At 31.6% G+C, this 13,433-nt stretch overlaps 1 protein-coding gene across 1 annotated transcript in view; it reads right to left on the bottom strand.

Moving 5' to 3' along the window:
- HNF4G (hepatocyte nuclear factor 4 gamma) overlaps window positions 1-13,433 on the bottom strand; it is an 85,735-nt gene that overhangs the window by 47,578 nt on the left and 24,724 nt on the right. The window lies entirely within an intron of this gene.

The raw sequence follows: 13,433 nt of genomic DNA, 5'->3' as shown, positions 1-13,433 counted from the left end.
CAAGAATCAATTCCTGCCACATCGACTTCACTTTTACCCTTTTTCAAAATGAGTACTTTATTCTGTTTACCATGTTCAAATTAACTTTAGAATCATCTTGACAAGTTTTGCCCAAACTATAAATTAATTCAAAAGCTTCTGAATTATTAACATATGTTAGTTTTCTTACTTAGGAACCTGGTAATTCCATTTATTCCTTTTTATGTTTTCCTCAAATCACTTAATAAGCTTATAATTGTCTTAAACTTGACACATCTCTGCGTACAATTTTTTCCAAACACCATATATTTTTAAAAACACATAACTAAATTTTGATGGAATTAGTTAATACTTTTTGAGTCAGTTTTGTAACTTTACTATAAATATCAGTTTTGTAAAATATATTCTTTGTAAAAAGAATAATGATGCTTAACATCACCATTTCTCTTGCACATTTAATTATAAAAGTCATGTAAGCTTAATTGAGAAAAAGCAAACTTTACAAAGTAAATAAATGACAATTTGAAAGTCAATTCTCCCTCTTCCCAGTGTCACTCCTCAGAGATAGGGATATAGAGATAGAGATTGTAATAAAATAGGTAGGAAGGTAAGTAGATAGGTTATATAAAAAATAGATAATTATCTATCTATAATTCCTATATATAATCTATATATAAATACACAAAATATGTTTCATAAATGCTCACACATATACATGTAAAATTTTCTATACACATAACCTTTTCAAATGGCTATAGAAATTTTCAGCCCAAATAAAACTGTAGTGTTCAACCATCAGGACATGAATATTATTCTACCTTTATACATGGAGATCGATCTCATTTTTAGTCACTGCATAAAAGGATTTTTTTTTTTTTTTTTTTTGTCAAAAGACATTTCAGTGGTTTCCACCTAGGTCACAAGAATTTGGAAGGGGAAAGTAATCCTTACAGCGTAACTTTTGGTTTTATATGGGAGAAGAAAAATGGAATTTAGGAGAAGCCAGTGCAGAAACAGCATATTCAGAAAATATTTAGGAACTATAATTAAGTGGTAGTGAGCCAGTTCAATCATGAAATCTACAGCTTTGAATTACAAAGAAGGTCAAAGAGAATGATACTCTAGTAATCAAGATATACACTACCTTGTAGGAATTAAGGAATACGAGAATGAGGTTGTTTGTTAATTATTTTCTCTGATTAGGTTACCTATTTCTCCTCATGTGCATTTAAATATTAATCAGAGATTCACTTTAGCACAAGATTATTCAAAAGGATAAAATGAGGGAAGAGTTCAAGTATAAGATAAACAGCCATTTAAACGGAGATAAGAGTTACCTGCTTACTAAGCCTAGAATTTAATAATTACGAAAGCTGCTTGTAAATTTTATGATCGATTTCAGTTTTGCTATCTTATAAACTGAACTTTTATGTTAGTAAAATTAGTTTAGTGTTTGACTTTCAAACTCAAATTCTTATAAAAATCACTAAATCTTTTACTTTCAGACCTCTGTTACTTAAGTTTTAGGCTACACAGTTTCTAATACACTAGAAGATTGGTATGCAGTGGTAGAAAGAAAAGGTACAATTCTCTGTGATAAATGTCTGATCTTAAATTACTTACATAATCACTTTTAAAAGCACATCCAGGTTTTTAAAATGCAAAACTTTCATTTTCATTAAGAGAGAAAAATCACGAAACTAACCAATTTTAAACGGGCAATTTTACCACCAAGGATCTTAAACTCTGGAGATGTCTTTCCTAATTAAAAAAATTAATTACAGTGCATGTGTTAGTTATTACAAACAGATGTCAAGGGTCATTCCACTTAAATCACTGAGTAGTAAGCAGAGTTAATCATTCAGAGTCCATGTATGTACAAAATATTTAAAATGCAACCGCGAGTTAAATGGATTCATCACATTCTTTCTTAGATGATTTTTTAAACTAGATGGAAAAGTGGCGAGAATTCACAAATATATATATTTGCAACTCTTGTATTATGTACTTTTTATAACTCATATTAAGGAGCTTGCAATATAACTATCTCTAGCATAAAGCACATTTGTATTTGAGACAGGATGGTGAAACTGACTCAAAAAGACTACAAGACAAATGTTCTTACATATTTTGCCTTATCTTTGTCCATATTTTAGTAAGTGAATATAATTTCAAAACATTGGGGCTTTGAGTTTCAAACTTTTGAAATCTTTGTACTGTTTATCTTGTGCTGGAAAAGGATTAAAGAATGAGATTGGGAGAAAATCCAACTCAGTGTAGACCACAGACAGTCTTACATGCATTTGAGAATTCCAAAGGTGTACTTGCAGGCAAGAAATGCATGGTATTAATGAATGAGTAGGCACAGCCAGTATGGAATTTAGAGATGTCTCAGGCTAATGCTTCATTTGCGGTTGAGGAAGCAAAGAGGTTAAATGACTTGTCAAAGGTTCACCAACAAGTCAGCAGAAGAATTGGGTTTAGAAATCAGTAACTAAATCAAATATTTAGCGGGTAAAAATCCGTACCCACACTCAAAAACTAACATATTTTTAGAGAATGTCAGCATAGAAAAACAGAGACCTTCTTCTCTCTAAACACGAATAAACTACTGATAAAATCTTCTGAAAGGAAAAAAAAAATTTCTTAGTGATAGTCATAAGAAGTGTCAAGAGGTGACTACATCCCAGATTCTCGTAGAAATTTCTACAGTTACCTACATGAGTGAGGGGAATTAAGAAATATCTACCCTCCTTTCCACTCATGGACCACCAAATATAATAGGTATAATTCAAAATCACAAATTCTAGAGTCAGACATGGAAGAAGCTCAAACTAGTTTCCACAATTAATAATTCATGTTATAAGATCCCAGAGTACCTGTATAAAAGTAATAAGAGATCATTTTAATTTGTACTAAAAACATCCAAGAATCTAATAAATCATCATAAGTGGAATATAAATATACAATTTAGACAAAGGGAAATAAAAATAGAATACCAACTTATGGGAAAATATCCAAATTTGGTAATAATCAAAGGACAATCTTAAAACATAATGTTATGCCTAGCAAATTAGTTTATTTTGTAAATGACATTATATGCTGCAGATAAATTACATCACTCATACAATGCTGATAACAATATAGACTGCCCTCCCCTAAGTGTATATATGTATATATATGTATATGAATATGTATAAATCAAGAGATATTAAAATGCTTATAACTTTTGGCCTAGTAATACCAGTTCTAAGAAGGTATCTTTCTTGAGATTTAATAAGCAGAGAGGCACTTGGTATTAAAAGCAGAAATACTATTCTTTAATATAAATGGTAAAACTCTGTTTTCTTTCCTGATCATGCCCAGAATTTTACTGGCTTTTAGGATTATGAAGGCAACTTTAGGCTTGTGTATTCCCAAAATAGTCTACAATGATTCCTAGGTCCTTAGATCACCTAGAACTTTGTGTTTACTGACTTTAAACTAGTTCCCATCTATAGCAAAGGATTATAACTTATGATGACATAATTTTCTCATATGTGGCACACTCCCACTGGCACGCCCAGAGTTGTCAATAATTCTCTGCATTATGGCTGAGAGTAACTCCACCCCTTTCCTACTCAAAAAATCATTTCATAATTCGAGAGAGAGAGTTTTTATAGGCATAGCACTGATTCAATTCTAACATAAAAGAAACAATCCTCACACTTTGATAAAGTATTATAAAAACAAATTACAATACACACAACATTGATTGTCACACATCAGCTTGTCATGGCACCATGTACAGGAAGCTCCTCTGATCTAGATCAGCAGCAATTGTAAGAATATCTTGACAACATCTGTCATTGGAAGCCAAAAACTCTGTACGTTGAATTTTCTTGAGCTACTATTACTATTATAACAAAAATAATATATGGCATTTATTAGATGATTACTCTTTGTCAGGCCCTATGTTAGTTTACATACTTTATCTTATTTAACACTTATAATAGCTCTATAGGTGACCACCATTTTAATCTTTATTTTATAGAGAGGAAAATGGTGCTTAGAGAGCATAAGTAATTGCCCAAAATACAGTAAGTGATAAAATCAAACACAAATATAGGGCTATCTAACGTTCTCATAACCAGTGCTTTTTTTTTTTTAACCACAGGAAATTTCTTCAGATATTGAGAATTATTTGCCTAAGAAGTCTTCTATATGGAAAGTAATCTCCTTCTCCCTCCAGATTCCGAATTGCCCCTCCTAGTGGCACCACGACTATTTTGGAGTTATTACGAGTTTGTGCAGAGAAAGTCTATACATGAAAAAACTGTATGTGTGTAAGTGTGTTTGTGTACTTTTTAAATACAAATAAATCAAAATCTACATTATGTCCCTCAAATGTCTTTGTTTGCTTGAGGATCTACCCAGGAAATGTTTCCATATCATCATATATATTGGGCAATCACTCTCTCAATAGACAGTTAAGTTGTCTACAGGCGTTTGCTCTTACAGACAATATTATCATGAATAGTCTGCAAACATCTTTGCCAACAGTGCATGAGTCTTTCTAGAGACAGTATCCCTGAGTCAACAGGTATGAATATTTTTTTCTTTTTGAGAGAGAAGGTCAAATTACTTCAAAGTTATTGTAATAATTTACATACACACCAACACTATATGGCAACAAAATGCCTGTTTTCTCACAACCTCATCAATACCAAATATTAACAGAAATTTTTATTTTGGCCAAAATGAAGAGTAGAAATATTACATTGTTGTTTATACTTCCATTTCTTTAATTATTTGTAGAGACCAGGCACCTTACCATATGTTTAAAAGTTTATTTTTTTCTTTGAGCTACATGCAAATATCCTTTTGCCTATAAAGCTGGTTCTACTTTCTTGATTAATAAAAGCTCTTTATATATTAAAATTAATATTCATCTAAAATATGTTATAAACTACCATTTTTGTCATGCAGATTTTTTAAAAAATTTCACATAGTCAAATTTCATTATTTGTTGTATTGTATACTTTAGTGTGTTTACTGTATAGAGGTATTCTCACTAGAATTAGAGAAAAAATATTCTCTTTCTTACAAATTTTACAACTAATATTTTACATTTAAAATTTTATTTCATCTGAGATAAACAACAAGGTCTTACTGTATAGCACAGAGAACTGTATTCAATATCCTATGATAAACCATAATGGAAAAGAACATTTAAAAAAAAGAATATATATATATGTATAACTGAATCACTTTGTGGGTATAGCAGAAATTAACACAACTTTGTAAATCAACTACACCGGTAAAATGTGTAGTTCCCAGCCTCAAAGCCTATGTCCATCTGAGAGTTTACAAGTCCCCCAGGTGCTCTCTTCATGGTTACTGAGGCTCTGTCACTCACACATCTGAGCAAACCTAGTGTGAATCCATGTACCCATGGATCCTGTCAGCACTTTTTTATTATTATTATGAAATTCTTAATTTGTCCAAAACCCATTTCCTCCATTTTTTTCTTTTACTAGTCAAAATCTGCATTTAAAAAATGAGACTATTTGTTTTGTTAAAAAAAAAAATTATTTCATCTGGAATATATTTTGGTATGATATACGAAGTAGGGATGCAGTTGTAATTTTTTTCCCTGATTGAATACTGGCCTGTTGTCTACACACGTTTATTGAATAAAACATCTTTTAGCAATCATTTGATATTGTATCCACATAAACAAAAAAGAGCTCTGTGTGTGTGCGTGTGTGTGTGTGTATTCAGGAATACATTTGGACTCTGTTTTATCTTATTGATCTATCATGTACCATTTTTTTAAGAATTACTGTGGTTTTATAGTGTGTTTTAAAATCTGGTGTTATCTATTACTCCCAGAATATATATATACACATATATACACATTTATATATATGTATATATATATATGTTATATATATACATACACACATACAAACAATAAATAAACATATATAACTATAGACATTTAGAGTACATATATATTTATGTATGTATATTTATTTATAATTCAGCTGTTTAATAATATTCCAAAGGTTGTGCAACCAGCATCGCTATCTCTAATTCCAGAACATTTTCATCACCCCCCCCCCCCAAAACCACTCATTACTAGCCCTTAGTAACCACTACTCTATGTTTTTTCTCTAGTAGGTTTCCCCATTCTGGACATTTCATATAAATGGAATTGTATAATATTTTGTATGTGTGTGAGTTTGTCTTGTTCTTTTCACTTAACATAATGTTGCCATGATTCATCTATCTTGTAGCATGTATCAGGACTTCATTTTTTATGTTTGAATAATATTCTATTGTATAGATCTACCCCATTTTGTTCATCCATTCATCAGTTGATGGAATTGTGGATTGTTTCCACTTTTTGTCTATTATGAATAACGCTGCTATGAACATTGGTATACTAGTTTTTTGTATGAAAATATATTTTAAATTCTCTTAGGTATATACTTAGAAGTAGAATTGTTGGATCATATGGTTAATCTATGTTTAACTTTTTGAGAAACTGCAAAAATTTTTCCCAAAGCAGCTGTGATAATTTACATTCTATCCAGTAACGTATATGAGGTTTCAGTGTCCTGGCCAATACTTGTTTCTGTGTCTCTTTTTTATTATACCCATCATAGGATGTGTTAAATCTTATTTCATTGTCATTCTAAATTGCATTTCCCATTTATGTATCTTCTTTATGAAAGCACCTATTCAAATCCTTTGTCCATTTGTAATTGGGTTATATCATATTATTGTTGCAGTGTTAGAGTTCTTTTTAGAGTCTGGATACTAGACCCTTAACAGATATATGATTTGCAAATATTATCTCCCATTCTGTTGGCTGTCTTCAATTTCTTGATATTGTCCTTTGAAGCACAAAGATTTTCAATTTTGATAAGTCCAATTGTTTTTTCCTTTTCTTAGTTGTGCTTTTAGTATCGTATCTAAAAGTCCATTGCTTAATCCAAGGTCATGAAGATGTAAAACTATGTTTTCTTCTAAGGATTTTATAACTTTAGCTCTTAGATTTAGGCCATTGATCATTTTGAGTATATTTTTGTATATTGTGTTAGGTAGGGGTCCAACTTCATCCTCTTTCATATGAATTTCCAGATGGCCCAGCACCATCTGTTGTAGAGACCATTCTTTTTGTATTGAATAGTCTTAGTACTCTTGTCAAAATCAGTTGACTATAAATGTATGGATTTATATCTGGACTCTCAGTTCTATGTATGTTTTTATTCCAGTACCATACATTTTTAATTACTGCAGCTTTGTAAAAAGTTGTAGTAAGTTTTGAAGTCAAGACGAATGGGTCCTCCAACACATCTTTTTTTTTTTTAATAATGCTTCTTTTTTAAAAATTTTATTTATTTATTATTTATTTATTTATTTATTTATTAGCCATGCCATGTGGCTTGTGGGATCTTAGTTCCCCAACCAGGGATCAAACCCAGGCCCTCAGCAGTGAAAGCACAGGATTTTATGTGGTTCCCAAATGTCTCAGTGTTTGCCTACAATATAAATACTTTAATTTTCTTTTTAAATTTTCAGTGAGGTTTCTATTAAAATGTATATTATATTAATAATACCATGGTATATTTTTAAAGTGTCTGTACATATTTTTGAAATTTTTATGACTGAAAACTGAGACACCAAGATAATATTAAATGCAATTTAAGTTTAGCTTCTAAATTGATTTGGCATATCATAGCATAAGACTTTTCTTTTAATTAAAAAAAAAAAATTTCAAGGAATCCTATGAATAAATTCATAGAGTAACAAAAGCTCGGAACACAGAAATATCTAGAGAGTTTCTTTCATTACTGTAAAGAAAACAAAGACAGCTAGGAAAGATCAGGGAGCAAGCAGGAAGAAAATAGATTTGATAATAAGATTTAAGATGAAATAAAGATTTTCTGCCCTGAATTTATAATGATGTGCTCCTCTTCAATTGCTATAGGAAACAATGTTATCTTTTTCTCTGTGAGTTATTTATTAGATATATAATTTACTGGGATTTACATCTCTTTTAATTTCTTTATTATGTCCAGCAGTTAGGAATTCCTTCGGCAAGGAATCAGATGTGATATCCTTTGCTTAATGAAGTTACATTTGCTTTAACAACGCACAAACGCAAACACATTTCTTTCTGCCAACAGAGAGACCAGACTTTGTTTTAAAACAGCTGTTTATGTACTTAAGGCCTTTAAAGTAAATTCAAATACAAATACACAGCTCTGTTAGGTTCTCAGTCATTAAACACTTCTCTACACATTTATATACTCAGTCAAACCTAGTGGGAAGCAAGGGGCTGTGGACAACTTCTTAACTAAGCTCTTCTGAATCACACGTCAGTGGAACTAAGAACATGCACTTTCTACAGCAAAATTTATACTTGGTCGATAAGGTAGTGTTTCCAAATCTAGTAAACACTGCTGCATTTGATTTTCTCTAAAACTGCAATTCTTATAATCACAAAATTTTTATGCTGGTCATCTGAGATATAGCAAAACATTTTTATTAAAACTTATTTTAATGCTGTTTACACATATAGCAATAATGTATCTGATGCTGCTCCACTGTAGTATAATTTCCACCTATGACATCATTTCTATGTTTTTTACATCTTTTTTCCACTTTTCTGGCTGTAGTAACATTAGTCCGGTTGATTTTCACGGAACAAAAGCCAAAATTTATATGAACTCTTTCAAGAAAACCAGTTACATGTTTTTGAATTTTGCAGAAGAGGTCTCTATAAAAATTAAGTGGTGAGAAAAAGTGCTGGAGTCTTTAAGAATCCTAACATTTGAGAGTAAATCCCATGTTACGAAGTGCAGAATTCTAGTGCAGGCTGCCCAAAATAATTAGGAGGTTGAAAAATGTCCTAAGAAAAACTATAGCAATATCAAACTTTTGTTTGAGTAACTAAAAGTTGAAGGCTGCAGGAAACATAAATAAAAATAGCTCAAGTGTTATGAAGGTAATGTAATATCTACAAAGTTGAAAAAATTAGAATATTAAAACATATTCAAGAAGCTATCAGAAAGCTGCCAATAGATGTCAGGTAGAGTTCATGACAAAAAAAGCAAAAGATTAAAGACTAACAGTGACCAGAATAATATTTTTAAAATATTAATTACCTTTAAAAAGTAGATTTTATTGTAGATTTTGTTTTATCTTGTAATAATTTTCGGTACTTTCCAAATTTTCTGCATATAATTATAATATTAAAAATAGATTTAAATATTAAATTATTTTTGAAGAAGTAACAGACTTTACATGTTAGTTTTGATAGTATGTTCTTTTTCCCATGGTATTTCATACGTCTTTCAGTTATAAATTATTAATAGCACATCCTTATAAATATAAATACAACAGTTCACAAAATTCAAAGGCTTTGTTGAGGAGGGAGGGAATATGTAATTGATAAATTTGCTAAAAGAGGCAAAGAGAAAATACTAAAATATCGATAATATCCTATTTCTTAAATAGGGAGGTAGCTATACCATTTTAGTATTATTCTTTATACTGCATATATAACATGTTTATGAGTTAAATATTTCATTATAAAAAATGTAAACTGTTATGTCTTTATGGAAGTTACTGTTTCTCCCTTATACAAGTTCCAAAGTTGACAGCATGCTCAAGCAGAGACATTTAAAAATCAGGAAACTGCCAGCTCCTCAGCCTAGTGAATTCTGAGGCTTACAGTAATATTACTGGTTGGTAACTTAAAGACCTGTTTAAGAACAACCTCCCATCCTTAACAACTTTAATAAAAGTGATAATAGTGAATGCCGTCACATGGGGATAGTACAACTGAAGATTTCCGAAATATTGCAATTTATTAAAATTTTCTTTCATCTTTAATGTCCGCGCGTGCGCACACACACACACACACAAAGGGTTAACAATGTAGGAGACTGAGGAAAAATCATGTGGTAGAAGTGAAGATTTATTTGATAGTATTTCATACCAAGAAAAGAGTACAGGATGAGAGGGGTAGGAGGGCACTGTTTCATCTTTAAATCTTAAAAAATATAATCTGTGAGTCAATTGCCAAAGCACAAATAGAATAAGCATAAACTCATTTTGCTCCAAAATCACTGCCTTTTATTCCCTTCTATGATACTCCTCTCATTCTGTCCTCAGTTTCTGTTATTTGGTAACATATACTAGCTTACTACTAGATCTTAATTACTCATTACTGGGGACCAAACTTCATGAAACTATGTAGTTTCTTTTCCACCAAAAACATTACCTTGTACATAGCTGGCAGGCCATAATTTACAATCAATTTAAATTAAAATTGCTATTGTCACCTTTTTAAAGTAGTTTATCATTAAACTAAAATATATTTTTCATGTATTTGAGTGCATGTTTATTTATATATATTTTGAGTTAATGACATTATCTAAAATTTGGCCCTTTCAAACATTACATTTTACCACTATTCATTCATTCAAAGAAAATTAATGGCCATTTTTATGTTCTAGGCACTAATCTAGGCAATAATTTCAAGGATTAATAAGTCAGAGTACCTGCACTTGATGAAATTGTTTCTAAATACACATGATACACAATATTTTAATATGCAATCTTTATTTATTACATTCAATAAAAACAAATTTACTCTCTAGTCAGTAAAGTATTCTCAATGGTCACAAATTAAAGCTCAATTTATGAGACTATAATAAAAGACCTCATTAATGTTTGTCTCATTATTTTAGGCAATAAAGATGACTTAAATTTTCACTTATCTACCACATCATTTTCCTTAGTCTCCTTCTACATCTTCTACATTTTCAGCCCTGTGGGGGATGTGTGTGTGTGTGTGTGTGTGTGTGTGTGTGTTGGAAGTTACAGGGAGTGCTTTTTCCTCACTCCCTGCAAAAGCGTTTTGTCTAATTTTATTATGTCATTTATTATACTTCATGTTGTCTGTTAATTTATTGAATACACGTTCATAACCTCACTACACTGTTTTTTGCAGGAAGGTTAAACATTTTATAAAACTCAGATTTTCCTATGGTTTTTTCCAACAAAGTATGGATTCAATAAATTTTCATAAATGAACTCAAAGTTTATAATTATTTAGTCAGTAGTCCTAAAATATATTATTATTTAAATATCAATACAGCACTGCTCAGAAACCTCACGTTTTAAAAATATCAGTATAGTGAGGGTGGATTTTACTATTTGGCATTGATATCTATTCTGCAAATTTTGCTTAGAGTGGGAAATGTAGCAACAGACAAAATAAAAGAAAATGTACCCCAATTACTTGGGACAAATTTTCAACTATTTCTTTTGGAAATGAATCACAATAAAAACATAATCAGGCTTAATGAAATTAGTAGGTACAGCAAATAAATTTCCTAATTTTTATTAATATCAGTGGGAATTATATATGCTTATCACACGTTGTTTAAACAGGTGAAAAACACTACAAGGCTTATATAAATTAATTTTAAAAACACTGTTGTTAAAATAGACATTATGAAATGTTAAGAATATATACAATTTTGAAAAATAGGAAGCACAATTACTAAATAAAGATATAGAAAATTTCACCCTAAACTGAAAACTATAAAGAGCAATTGTTTTTTTACATTTCAAATTAGCATTTTTTACAAATTACAATACCCAGTGCTAATAAAGATAAAGTAGAATAGACAATCTCTTACACTTCTGTTGGAAATACTCATTAGGTACAAACATTTTGCAAAGCTACCTTTACAAGTTTTGTCTCAATGATTCATTTTGTGAGAAAAGAGGCCATTTTGGGAACTCTTCAGGGTGGAGAAGCCCATGTCCCACCATCCTCCAATTCTTCTTAGGACATGAAAGGGTCTCCCTAATCCAGTTCAGTCCAATAGCTCCTTTCCCTCCAGATATTTACCTTGCTTCCTCCTCTAAAAGTTGTCAACACAAATCTGGTCCATCCCAATGATGAGATTTCCTCTTCAATCCCAAAATTCACTAAATACATATTGTTAAAATAAACAAGGAGGCTATTAGACTGAAGTGGCTCTGTTGTTTTGATGGCCTATCAAATCAAAACCCAAGCCTGTAAATGCCTCAAGGTGAAGAAATAGAAACCTAAGGACAACCAATCACAAACAGCCAACTAGGTTTCAAGCTATAGCCAATCAAATGATTGCCTTTATTTGCACCTTCTTTGTTTGTCTTTCCCTAGTTCTTGTCCAGTGGAGTGCTCCCAACCACTTCTGTTCTGGCGCTGTCTGACTGGAACTGATTTTTGCTCAAATAAACTCTTAAAAATTTTAATGTGCCTCAGTTTATCTTTTAACAATATAAGTAGAGGTAGATATACATTTTTCACACATTCTAATGGTATATATATGAATACATATGTGTATGTGTTTGTACATATACATATATATATATATATTTTTTAATCACGTTCCAACTCTGTTCCCTCATGCATCTCTGGCAGGCACTAAGTCTGCTGGCTGCCATCTGTTTTTTGTGTCAAACCAATCTTGTTCCAAGAACCATCCCCCTCCTCGCCTCCAAAGCGGAAGAGGCAGAGACTGCTTAGGATGGGTGGTTGTTCTTTCACTTTTTCTCAAGAGAAATCACCTACATTGTTTATCATTCGAAGCTAAAAATGTCTTTATGGCCTTCCTCATGTGGTTCCTGTGAGGATGAGTCGGCCCCCCCTCTGCGAGGTCAGCTGGGATTGATAGAAAAGTGATGGACTTCAGCACGCCTCCGGACAAATCCTGTAACCTCTTACAGCCTTTGGTTCTTCTCTACAAAAATGAGGATAACGAGACCACCTCATAAGATTGTTTTGAAGAATTAATGAAATGAATTATATGAAAGTTTTATGTAATCTATGAAGTAGCGTGGTAAAGTCTGTTATTATTAGGTGAGAATGGGATATATATGTAAAATGATGCACAAATGTAGACGGTTAGGATAAAGCTCCAATTTAGTGCTAGAATTTGCATTTTATCCCAAATACTCCCTGCTTTAACTAGTTTTTCTGATCTCTTTTTAATCTGTCATTGTGCAGCTACTGAAGGGACAGTAAAAGAATCTTCCCTGCCTTATGTGTTTCTAGCTGGGTTAGATCTTATCTGGATGGAGATTAGATTATCATCTAATCTCAGATGTTAGAGTGATTCATACTATCAATGCTGAAACAATTTAGAAAGGGAAGAAACAAGTAGGTGGGAACAATAGGGATAGATTGTGGGGGAGGTGACACTCCAGCTAGGCCTTGAACATTGGAAATAACTTTAAGAAGCAAGCGTTCCAAGCCAGAAGCAGAGTATGAAAATAAGTATAGAAAACTCATTTTAAAGGCGAGTTCCTTCAGCATGCAAGAAAAGAATGAAACCAGGTTGTAGTAATACATGTTGGTATAAAGCAGCGGACAAGAAACTCAGCACTGCACTGGG

The sequence above is a fragment of the Balaenoptera physalus genome (genome assembly GCF_965194825.1).
Source record: "Balaenoptera physalus genome assembly, chromosome: 17".
NCBI classification, from domain to species: domain Eukaryota; kingdom Metazoa; phylum Chordata; class Mammalia; order Artiodactyla; family Balaenopteridae; genus Balaenoptera; species Balaenoptera physalus.
This window is presented reverse-complemented; position numbering and strand designations above follow the sequence as displayed.